Source organism: Chiloscyllium plagiosum, chromosome 1 (genome assembly GCF_004010195.1).
Source record: "Chiloscyllium plagiosum isolate BGI_BamShark_2017 chromosome 1, ASM401019v2, whole genome shotgun sequence".
NCBI lineage: Eukaryota > Metazoa > Chordata > Chondrichthyes > Orectolobiformes > Hemiscylliidae > Chiloscyllium > Chiloscyllium plagiosum.
In genome coordinates, this window is record NC_057710.1 from 62,334,180 (window position 1) to 62,347,191 (window position 13,012).

Here is a 13,012-nt window from a genome sequence, read left to right on the forward strand (position 1 = left end):
TTGCCTATTTACCCTATCCATGCCCCTCATAATTTTGTAAACCTCGAAAAGGTCACCCCTCAGCCTCCGATGCTCCAAGGAAAACAGCCCCAGCCTGTTCAGCCTCTCCCTATAGCTCAAATCCTCCAACCCTGGCAACATCTTTGTAAATCTTTTCTGAACCCTTTCAAGATTCAAAACATCTATCTGATAGGAAGGAGACCAGAATTGCACACAATATTCCAACAGTAGCCTAATCAATGTCCTGTACAGTCGCAACGTGACCTCCCAATGCCTGTATTCAATACTCCAACCAATAAAAAAAAGCATACCAAATGCCTTCTCATATAGATCACATCTACCGCTCTGCCCTCATCAAACCTCTGTTACTTCTTCAAAAAACTCAGTCAAGTTTGTGAGACATGATTTCCCACACACAAAGCCATGTTGACTATCCCTAATCAGTTGTTGCCTTTCCAAATACATGTACATCCTGTCCCTCAGGACTCCCTCCACCAACTTGCTCACCACTCATGACAGGCTCACTGGTCTATAGTTCCCTGGCTTGTCCTTACCACCTTTCTTAAATAGTGGCACCATGTTAGCTAACCTCCAGTCTTCCGGCGCCTCACCTGTGACTATCGATGATACAAATATCTCAGCAAGAGTCCAAGCAGTCACTTCCCCAGCTTCCCACAGAGTTCTAGGGTACACCTGATAAGGTCCTGAGGATTTATCCACCTTTATGTGTTTCAAGACATCCAGCATGTACTCCTCTGTAATATGGACATTTTGCAAGGTGTCACCATCTATTTCCCTACAGTCTATATCTTTCATATCCTTTTCCACAGTAAATACTGATGCAAAATACTCATTTAGTATCTCCCCCATTTTCTGCGGCTCCACAAAAAAGGCTGACCTTTGAGGGGCCCTATTCTCTCCCTAGTTTTGTCCTTAATGTAATGTATTTTGCCCTTTGGATTCTCCTTAATTCTATTTGCCAAGCCATCTCATGTCCTCTTTTTTTCCCTCCTGATTTCTCTGTTAAGTATACTCCTACTGCCTTTATACTCTCCTAAGGATTCACTCGATCTATCCTATACATTACATATGCTTCCTTCTTTTTCTTAACCAAACCCTCAATGTGCTGGGAAATCCTGGGAAGCATCAAGATAGATAAATCCCCAGTGCCAGACCAGATATATCCAAGGTTACTCTGGGAAGCGAGGAATGAGATTGCTGCGCCTCTGGCGATAATCTTTGCATCCTCACTCTCCACAAGAGTAGTACTGGCTGATTGGAGGGGGGTGAAAGTTGTTCCTCTGTTCAAGAAGGGAATAGGGAAATCTCTGGGAATAACAGACCAGTCAGTCTTACATCTGTGGTAAGCAAGGTACTGGAAAGGATTCTGAGAGATAGGATTTATGAGCATTTGGGAAAAAAAATAATTTGATTAAAGATAGTCAGCATGGCTTTGAGAGGGGCAGGTCATACCTCACAAGCCTTATTGAGTCGTTTCAAGACATAACGAGGTGTGTTGACGAAGGTCGTGCTGTGGATGTGGTGTATATGGATTTTAGTGAGGCATTAGTTAAGATCCCCCATGGTACACCCATTTGGAAAGTTAGGAGGTATTGGATACAGGGAAATTTGGCTGTCTGGATACAGAATTGGCTGGCCAAAAGAAGACAGTGAGTGGTAGTGGATGGAAAGTATTCCACCTGGGGTCGGTGACCAGTGGTGTCCCGCAGGAATCTATTCTTGGACCTCTGTTTTTATAAATGATTTGGATGAAGAAGTGGAAGGGTGGGTTAGTAAGTTTGCTGATGACATAAAGGTCAGTGATGTTATAGATCATGTCGAGGGCTGTTGCAGGCTATAACAAGGCATTGACAGGATGTAGAGCTGGGTTGAGAAGTGGCAGATGGAGTTTAACCTGGATAAATGCAAAGTGATTCATTTTGGAAGGTCAAATTTGAATGCTGAATACAGGATTAAAGACAGGATTCTTGGCAGTGTGAAGGAACAGTGGGATTTTGGGGTTCACATACCTAGATCTCTCAAAGTTGCCACCCATGTTGATAGGGCTTTTAAGAAGGCATATGGTGTGTTGGCTTTCATTATAGGGGGATTGAGTTTAAGAGTTTGCTGCAGCTGTATAAAACCCTGATTAGCCCACATTTGGAATATTGTGACCACTTCTGGTTGCGTCATTACAGGAAGGATTTACTGTAGATGCTTTAGAGAGGGTGCAGAGGAGATTTATCAGGATACTGCCTGGGTTGGAGGGCTTGTCTTATGAAGAGACCTTGAATGAGCTTGAGCTTTTTACACTGGAGAGAAAAGGAAGAAAGGTGACTTGATAGAGGTGTACAAGGTAATGAGAGGCACAGAGTAGATAGCCAGAGACTTTTCCCCAGGGCAGAAATGGATGTCATGAAAGGTCATAATTCTAAGGTAATTGGAGGAAGGTTTAGGGGAGATGTCAGCGGTTGGGTCTTTATGCAGAGAATGGTGGGTGCATGGAATGCACTGCCAATGGTGGTAGGAGAGTCAGAAACATTAGGGGCATGTACTCGACTGCTCGACAAGCACATGGACAGCAGTAAATTGAGGGGTGTGAAGGTTAGATTGATCTTAGATTAAGATAAATGCTTGACGCAACATCAAGGGCCGAAGGGCAAGTACTGTGCTGAACTGTTATATATTCTTTAAATCAAGCCCAGTATTGCTGGACTCATCACAAAATCTAATGATTTTTAGAAGTACACAGAATTCCTCCAGTTTGCCTGACTTTTAGAACCGTTTGACAGAAAACACATCATATTTCTTATTACAAATAAATAGCACCTAGCACCAAGTGAATGAGCCATTGGTATATTACTCTACTAGTTGAGACTCTAAACCCCTTATAAACACCCCTTATGCATTATGGGCAGAGGGAAAGACTTGGAAGTGTTCCATGATTCCTGTTCACAAGGATGGCTGAGATAATTCTTCTGATGATCAGATTGTTGCTTCTTCATTTTCCATCTTGGATGTTTTCACTTGTTTTCAGGAAGCACAGAATGACTGGTTCATCATTATAAAAGCCTCTGACTTCTCACTTAAAAGTCACCACTTATAACAACCAAAGGAAAATAAACTAGTTTTCCTGAAGTTTAAAGGGATCTTTTACTGCTGGGAATAGAAACAGCTTTTGAACTAGTGGCAATCTGGTGACTTCTCCCTGTCTTGTTCACAGCCTCAAGCTATTCAGCTATTTAGGAGTCAATTGCATTATTATTGGCCCATGATGTCTTTGTCATTGATGGCTGTTCATGAGTCCACAGCCCAATCACCTCCATGGTACTGTCTAAATTCCCATTTGTTCATAGCTCTTGGGTCTAGCTCATTAGCAGCTGTGTAATTAGTACTTACAATGATGTGTCAGGTTGCTTACTTTAAAATGTGAGGCAATCTTCAACTTTCTTTGTTTTTAAAACAGTTCTTTTCCCATTTCGATCCATAATCATGAAAATAAAATGTCACAGTCTTTACACATTTCTGATGGCCTAAACTATGCAGTTTTAACAACTTGAAGACTTCCAACTAAGCTGTCCCCACTTGGAAGGTCTGCAGACTTGAAACCACGTCTGTTGAGATAACTGATTCCCCGAAATTGAAACCTGACTCTGCTGCCAGGAGAACTTTTTCTGTTTTCTGAACTGAACTCCAATCTTGAAACATCTGTTCTGAGACTGAAACCAATTGCCTTAATTTTTTAAAAATCTCTTATAAGGTCAGTAATATGCAGGGGTTCTCCCCAGCACTTGACTACAGTCTTATGCTTTTTTGGAATTGCTGCACTGGATCAGCAAATAATTTGGAACAGTGACTTGTTTAAAAGCAAATTACCTTCTTAGAACTGAACGGTATTGATTTATCTCCATTTTTAAAATTCATATCTCAATATATGTTATGTAATTTTTATCACCGACTCCATATCTGCAGTCTGCTAAAATACCCTTCAGCTTATGCCTGATGTATAAAGCATGTCTCCACATTGTTATATATATTATATATGAATGTTTTTCGTTCAGTGGCAAAGCACACAAACTTCAGGTGTAAGGCCATAATCCTAAAACAATAAGGTGCAAAAACGTTGTTTTTCTCTTGGAGCAGGGGATGGAAGCAAGAGCAGTTGTATGCTCCTCTTGCAGGGTGTGGGAGGTCAGGGTTACTAACAGTGTCCCTGCTAATTTTACCTGTGAGGTGTTCCCAGCCTCAGCTCCTCATAGACTACATTAGGGAATTGGAGTTGGGATTGAATGAACTCCGGATCATTCAAGAGGCTGAGGGGTTGAACGAGAGGAGTTACAGGGAAGTAGTCACACCTAGATTATGCAATGAAGGTAGCTGGGTGACCATCGGGAGAAGGAAAGGGAATAGGCAGTCAGTGCACAGACCTCCCTGCGGCCATTTCCCTTAATAACAAGTATACCGTTTTGTTGGGGGGAGAAACGATCGAACAGTGGAAAGCCACATCGACCAGGCCTCTGGCCGTGTGGCTCACAAGGGAAGTGGAGAGAAGAGGATAGTGATAGGGGATTCATTAGTTAAGAGAACTGAAAGGAGATTATGTGGACGAGAACAAGACCCCCAGATGGTATGTTGCCAGGAATGTCTTGGCTCGAGTCTATGGCATTCTTAAAGGAGAAGGCGAGCAGCCAGCAGTTGTGGTACACGTCAGTACTAATGACATAGCTAGGAAAAGGGATGAGGTCATGAAAAGTGAATTTAGGGAGTTAGGAAGGAAACTAAATAGCAGGATCTCAAGGGTAGTAAGCTTTGGATTGCTGTCTGCTAGTGAGGGCGAGAGTAGAAAGATATGGCAGACAAATGCATGGCTGAAGAGTTGGGCAGGGTTTCAGATTTGTGGATCATTGGGTTCTCTTCTGGGCAAGGTATGACCTGTACAAAAGGGATGGGTTACACTTCAACTCAAGGGGGACCAATATCTTGCGGATAGGTTTGCCAGAGCTGTTGGGGAAGCTTTAAATTAGGTTGGCGGGGGGTGGGAAGTAAAGCGTCCGGTCACAAGATGCAGTAGTTGGTGTAAAGGTAGATGCAATGAGCAAAGAGACCATGAGGAAGGCTAGACTAAAATGGCAAGAGGGTGGGAGTCCAGGCAGAAAGGAAGCAATGCAGAGCAAAAGTTAGAAAAGAAAAAAGTAAAATTGGGCAATAGAATCATATGCAAAAGACAGAGAGAGTATGAGGACACTTTATCTGAATGCCTATCGTATTCGAAACAAAGTTGTGCAATCAGTACAAAGGGGTATGATTTAGTTGCCATTACAGAAACGTGGTTGTAGGGTGATGGAATTAAATATCCAAGGGTATCAGGTAATTAGGAAGGATGGGTAGAAAGTTAAGGGAGGTGGGTTCGCATTCTAATTAAGAATGAGATTAGGGTGATAGAGAGAGATGATATCGGATCTAAGGAGCAAAATTTTGAATCCATTTGGGTGGAGGTCAGGAATAGTAAGGGTAAGATGTCACTGGTGGGAGTAGTCTATAGGCCACCCAATAATAGTGCTACAGTGGCAAGGCAGTCAATCAAGAAATATCTGATGCATGTAAGAATGGAACGGCAGTAGTCATGGGGGGACTTTAACATGCACAGTGATTGACCGAATCAAGTTGGTAGAGGCAGTCTTGAAGAGGAGTTTATTGAAGTCCTCCTTGATAACTTTCTTGAACAGCATGTAACCAAACCTACAAGGGAGCGTGCAATCTTAGATCTGGTCCTAAATAATGAGACAGGTAAAATTAATGATCTCATAGTTAAGGATCCTCTCAGAAAGAGTGATCACAGTATGATCGAATTTCGAATACAAATGGAGGGTGAAATAGTATCATCTAAAACCAGGGTGTAATGCTTAAACAAGGGAGGCTATAATAGGACAAGGAAGGAATTGGCTAAAGTAGACTGGGAACACAAGGTATTGGTGAAACAGTTGAGGAGCAGTGGAGAACTTTCAAAGAGATTTTTCACAGTGCTCAAGAAAGTATATTCTGGTCAATCACAAGGATAGGAAAAGCTAGCCTTGATAACCAAGGAAATAAAGCAAGGCATCTAGTTAAAAACTTAGGCTTACAAAGTAACCGAGAGTAGTGGGAAACGGGAAGATTGGGAAAACTTTAAAAAGCAACAATGAACCATGAAGCAAGCAATAAAGAAAGGAAAGATAAATTATGAATGCATACAAGCACAAAATATGAAAACAGGTCGGAAAAGTTTTAATAAATATATAAAATGGAAAAGGGTGGCTTAAGTGGACATAGGTCCTTTGCAGGATGAGAAAGGAGAATTGATATTGGGTAATACTGAAACAGCAGAGGCCTTGAATAACTATTTTGTGACAGTCTTCACAGTGGAAGAACATGCCAAAGAATGGTGTAAGGACATTATGGACATGAAGACCTCAATTCAACTGTTATCACTAAAGGGGTAGTGTTGAGCAAACTTGAGGGCCTAAAGATAGGTAAGTCCCTGATCCTGGTGGAATTTCATCCGAGGGTGCTGAAAGAAATGATGGAAGTTATAGTAGGTCCGTTAGTGGTAATTTCCCAAAATTCACTGGACTCTGGGCAGGTCTCGGCGGACTGGAAGACAGTGAATGTCACGCCACTTTTTAAAAAAAGGGTGTAGGCAAAAGGCAGATAACTATAGGCCAGTTAGCTTAACATCGGTAGTCGGGAAAATGCCTGAGGCTATCATTGAAGAAGAAAAACTGAGACATCTGGATAGGAACAATTCCATCGGGCAGATGCAGCATGAATTCAGGAAGGGAAAGTGGTGTTTGACAAACTTATTGGAGTTCTTTCAGGATGTAACAAATGCGTTGGATGGAGGGAACAAGTGGCTGTTGTATACTTGGATTTCCAGAAGGCGTTCGATAAGGGGCCACATAAAAGACTCATCTGTAAGATAAGAGTGCACGGAGTTGTGGGGTATATATTAGCATGGATCGAGGACTAGTTAACCAATAAAATGCAAAGATTTGGGATAAATGGGTGTTTCTCTGATTGGCGATCAGTGGTGAATGTGGTGTTGCAGGGATCAGCGTTGGGCCCGCAACTGTTAATGATATATCTAAATGGTTTGGAAGCGGGACAGTGTAATGTATCCACGCTTGCTGATGACATTAAATTGAGTGGAAAGGCAAACTATGAGAGGATCTCGAGGGTCTGCAGAGAGATTTAGATAGGTTGTGGGCGGGACTGGTAGATGGAGGACAATGTTGGTAACTGTGAGGTTAACCACTTTGGAAGTAAAAGTAGTGGGTCAGAGTATTATTTAAATGGTGAAGGATTGCAGCATGTTATTATGCAGAGGGACTTAGGAGTGCTTGTACATGAATCGCTGAAAGTTGATTTGCAGGTGCAACAGGTAATCAGGAAGGCAAACGGAATATTGGCTTTCATTACTCGAGGGATTAAATTTAAGAGGAGGGAGGTTCTGCTGCAAATGTACAAGGTGTTGGTGAGGCCATACCTGGAGTATTGTGCACAGTTCTGGTCTCCTTACCTAAGGAAGGATATCCTGACTTTGGAGGCGGTGCAGAGGAGGTTCACCAAGTTGATTCCGAAGATGAGGGGTTTATCCTCTGAGGTTGAGTCACCTGGGACCGTATTCGCTAGAATTTAGAATGAGAGGGGATCCTATAGCAATATATACAATTATGAAAGGGATAGATAAGACCGAGGCAGACAAGTTGTTTCCACTGGTGGGTGAGACTAGGACTAGGGGACTTGGTCTGAAGATTAAGGGGAGTAGGTTTAGGCCATTGAGGAGGAGGAACTGCTATTGCCAGACAGTAGTGAATCTATGGAATTTTCTGCCCAAGGAAACAATAGCGGCAGCTTCATTAAATATATTAAAGACACAGTTATTTGATTTTTCCATGGTTGGGAAATTAAGGGTTATGGGGATGATGCAAGTAGGAGGAGCTGAGATGATGGATAGATCAGCCATGATCTTAGTGAATGGCAGAGCAGACTCGGCTGGCCAAATGGCCCCCTCCTGCTTCTATTACTGTGAAACTTTGAAATTCAGGATCTTAAAATGGAATATTCTTAGAGTATAGAAGAAATGACGAGTATAAATGTTGTTTGCATTTCCAATTACACTAGTTGTCTATCTTTCAGTGGTTAAACTGTCTAATGGTCAAATGAGAAAAGTTGACTTTTGGCAATGATATAAAAGTATAATCTGTCCGACTACTTGGTCTGAGAAATGTTACAAAATAAGGAAGATACCAGTTGATAAATTTAGGACAAAAATGAGTTGTGAGGATCATAAACAACAGGAAAGAATTATTTGCCGAGTGGCATTCTGTTATATGCAAATATTTATTGCTAGATAATTCAATTCATAATCTTGATTTAATTTAAACACTAATCAAATATGCGGTGCGACATTTTGACAGCAATTCAATTGCTTCTTTAAATTGTCGTAAAAACTGATGCAAAATTGAAAAGGGACACACAATTTTTTTTATTATTTACCTGAAAGCATTGTTTTATGTTAGATTGCAATATTTTTGATGGTGATACCATTATGTATTGGTGCAATAATATGCTGTTAAACGGTGAAATATGTTGTTTGTCTTGGGTTGCCTTTCTGATATTTATTGTCTGATCTGTTAGCTCTGATCTCATTTGAATTGCAAGGTCTCAGACATTGATTGCAGTTGGAGAGCCTGAGTGGCTGTGAGCCTGCCAGTCGAAATGATGACGTTAGATCTTTCTAGCAAGCAGCAGCACCAGCAGTGTGTTTGCGCAGTATACTGCATTGCTTTGGCTGCTGTTTAACAAATAGCTGCTCTTCTATGAAATGGATATGTCAAAACCTTAATGTAAAAATTATATTACTCGAAGTCATCAAGCCAACAAAAGATACATTTCTATGTGAAAGACGATTGATGAAAGAGGAGGAAGCTGAGAACAATAGGTAAGGATAGGGTGGCAACCAAGTGAAAATCTCCACAATACAATTTTTTTTAACAGTTCTGTTCAGATAACCTAATGGTCGATGCATTTTCGAGTGCTGTAATATTACCAGGATCAGTTAGTTAAAGTTATGATATTAATACTAAGATGTCACACAACATTATTCTAGAAGGTTGCCACGTTTAATAATGCAGATGACTGTTTTATGGGAGCTACTATGCTGTATTTTTGGATGTCGATGATGTTCACCAAAATACTGTAATGGCTGCTGTTTGTATTACTGGCATAAGATACTGTAGTGACTTGAGTGCACCACACGTCTTACATATAATAGTCAGTGACTGACTCAGATGTGCTGTTTAAAGCTTACTTTTAATGCCTGACAGCTGACGTTAGATCATTCTTTATTTCTGTCACTGCTGCACAGAATGAAAAAAAACTAGAGGTAAAGATATTGTGCTTTGTTATTACTGATTTACAAGGAGGAAGCTGGAATGATTTACTCTTACCCAATGGCTTCATGTTAGATAACAGACAGTGAATTAAGGTAGTATGCTCCATTAGTGACGTGGAGTGTTTTTGTGTTGAAGCTGCCATGCTGTATCTCTGGGTGGAGTGTATTTTTAAAAGACTATTCTGACAAGTATTTGTGATATTGGATCAAACCGATTCAATCTCAAACACTTCATCAACATAAGAAATCTCAAGAGGTTAGTGTTTTACAGTGAGTAGTTTCAAGTTTTTTCCACACCATTTAAAATAATTTGATGGGTATGCTCTGCAGTGAAGCCAGAGTTGAAGGTAATATTCAGCTACAGACTGCATTTGTCATTACATGACTGATTACAAGATTATACAATGCTTGATTAGCAGTGATGGTTGGAAATCCAATATAATGTCATATATTTGAAGATAAGTTTTGTTACCATTTTATGTGGTATCAAACTGTGCTTATTTTAGATTAAATCTTAAAGCTGGTTTTTCAAAAGCAGCATTGGATGATTGCAGATGTATGGTTTGTTTATTTTTAAATGTTTTGCCTTACTACATTTGGTGTGAAAAAAACCTACATTAAAGCATGGTGGCTTTATTTTGAATTCTCAGTCTGCCTTTTAATTTGCTTCATATTTGTATTATTAATTTTAATGTGTTCTTAGTAATATATTTTATCAAATAGCTTGGCACAAAATGTTGTGCATGAGAATACATTTTGTTTACTACCTCAATGATTTTTGAGGTTTCATGTTTTTGGTACTGTTTAAGTATTATTTGGTTCCTTTTATTCTGAAACACAAATATACTTGGATAGTTTGCTAAGTAGTTGCATGTAGGCTGTTTACAAGACTCTTGGGAGGAGACTGGCGAGAGCGCGACGCGGGGAATGCACAACAAAGCAATTTTTCCCCCATCTGGCAGCTGCACATAGTCAGAGATGAGATGTAACAGCTGAAAACCATCTGTGGGGGGTGGAAACACAAATTTTGACTCTTTTCCCTGAAGAACTAAGGAGATTTGTCATGGTTATTATTTTAATTGATTGAAGAAAACTAAAATGGGAGGGAAGGTGAATGCATCAGTTTTTTCCATGAGTTGTTGAAATGCATGTAATATAGACCATGAAATTTTGCAATTGCAAATTAGTAACTTTTATATATGATTTGCTATTTCTTTTTCCTCATAGTTACCTTTTGCAACTTTATCTCAAATTTAGTCAGCCAAGTGTTTGGCCACTTCAAAATTAAATAATAATTTGCAGCAAATGAAATGTTATTGCCTGTAGATAAATTCTGCTTTATTATTATGTAGTCATTGGTGAGCGCTACATGTAAAAATTTGAATAGTGCATATAGTTTGTGCACTATGATGTTTCATAGATGCATTCTTTGTTCCTCTATCCATTTCTATCTTCTTTCATGGTGCATCACCCCCCTCCCCTCCCCCCACCCCAAACTTATAGGTTTTCCTACTTGGACAAACCAGTAGATGTGATAGACAAGGTGATATACATGTTATTATTGGAATGTACTTGTTAATTTATACATTATGTGGTCCAAGGTGTGTAATTTACATAAATTTTAATATAATCAGTGTTAGAGTTTGATTTGAGCTAGTGGCATATGGAATTTGATCTGAGTGCTGGAATAGGTTTAATGATTAACTTGTAAACTCTGTAGCCATGATGATTTATTTGAAAAAGAGTATGAAAAAGAGTTTCGATTGTGTAATGGGGTTTTCATTGGCGGAGTTTTTTTAAACAAAATAACAAAGTAATTCAGTTTTCAGTTTAGGAGGTCGGAGACACTTTTTTTTTCCTTTTTTGATTAGGGGAAATGCCCATGGCTTGAACAAAACTTTTTTGTTTTGGTTTGGCAGGATTGCAGAACTCTTCTTTGGAGCTGCGTATCTAAAAGAATTGCTCTTGAGAAAGGTTGTTAAGAAATAACAGTTCTGTCTGTAATGAATTAAGTTTGAAAGTTCTAGATGAGGAGTGTTCGGTTAAAACCCTGAAGATGTCATTTGAAGCTAAAGATCTATTTTCCATTGTACAAAGGCTCAAGGAAGAGGCTCTCAGATTCACGAGATGGGGGATTGAAGCCAATATCAAGCCTTGAAGATGTGATGGAGAACAGTATTCTCTTTGATATAGAGTTGAAAAAGATGGTGCTGGAAAAGCGTAGCAGGTCGGGGAACATCCGAGGTGCTCTCCTGCTCCTAGGATGCTGCCTGACCTGCTGTGCTTTACCAACGCCACCCTTTTTGACTCTGAATCTGCAGTCCTCACTTTTTTTCTCTGATGTAGGTCCAGTAAAGGAGTACTTTGGGATTAATGTAATTGGCTGATTTGATTTTAACCTCAGCTCTATATCCCTGTGTGTCTCCAGTAATCTTTCATGGTAATCATGAATCTATGTATTTCTGCCTCAAAGATGTTCAGAAGATTCTGTATCCTCTTGAGGAAGGGAATTCCAAAAGTGCTCAAACTCTCCAGAGAAAAAATGTTTCTTCATGTCTGTTTTAAATGGGCAACTTCTTACTTTTAAACTGTCAATTCTAGTTCTTGATTCTCCCACAAGAGGAAACATTCTTTCAACATCCACCAAGTCAAGTCCCCTCAGGATCTTGTATGCTTCAATTAAATCAGTTTTGACTTTTCACAAGTATAGAGAATACAGACATAGCCTGAGTAGCCCTTTCTCTTAAGTGAATCCACAATTCCAAGTATTTGTCTAATGAAGGTTTCCTGATCTGCTTTGTATGTGTTAACATCCTTCTGTAAGTACAGTGACAAGTATTGTACAGTGACCCAGTCTCAAATCCTGCCATGGTAGATTGTGGAATTTGTATGAATAAAAATTTGGAATGAAGAGTCTAACTGTTGTCAATTGTCAGAAAAACCTATCTTGTTCACTAATGTCCTTCGGGGAAGGAAATTTGCTGTTGATAACCTGGCCTGGGCCTCAGCAGTGACGCTCACATTGAGCAAATGAATATTTTAAAAAGTCTGAGGTTTGCAATCTCTCACCATATAGATGGTATATTTCCTTTTTTTGTAGCCTTTACATGAAAATGGACAAATTCATCCTATTTCACATTGTACTCCATTTTATTGGCTCACTCACTTAACCTATCTGTGTTGCTTCATTGACTCATGGCCTGACCACCCTGGCCGACCCATTGTCTCAGCATGCTCCTGCCCCACTGAACTCATCACTACCTACCTCGACACTGTCCTATCCCTCCTAGTCCAGGAATTCCCCACATACGTTCGAGGCACCACCCATGCCCTCCACCTCCTCCAAGACTTCCGTTTTCCCGTCCCCCAACGCCTCATCTTTACCATGGATATCCAATCCTTCTACACCTCCATCCGCCATGACCAGGGCCTCCAAGCCCTCCGTTTTTTCCTCTCCCGACGTCCCCAACAGTACCCTTCCACCGACACTCCCATTCGTTTGGCCGAACTGGTCCTCACCCTTAACAATTTCGCCTTTGAATCCTCCCACTTCCTCCAGACCAAAGGGGTAGCCATGGG

At 40.4% G+C, this 13,012-nt stretch overlaps 1 protein-coding gene across 8 annotated transcripts in view; it reads left to right on the top strand.

Moving 5' to 3' along the window:
• The window catches only part of rusc2 (RUN and SH3 domain containing 2), a 128,524-nt gene that overhangs the window by 36,199 nt on the left and 79,313 nt on the right, over positions 1-13,012 (top strand). For 2 of the 8 annotated variants that reach the window (XM_043688120.1, XM_043688129.1), the window contains exon 1: positions 8,776-8,980. The exons of 2 other annotated variants lie outside the window; for them this stretch is intronic. The gene's annotated coding sequence lies outside the window, so the exon portion shown is untranslated. Of the gene's footprint in view, positions 1-8,773; positions 8,981-9,506; positions 9,527-9,591; positions 9,690-13,012 lie in introns of those variants that run through there. 4 more of the 8 variants (XR_006311386.1, XM_043688062.1, XM_043688106.1 and 1 more) reach the window with 4 other exon arrangements.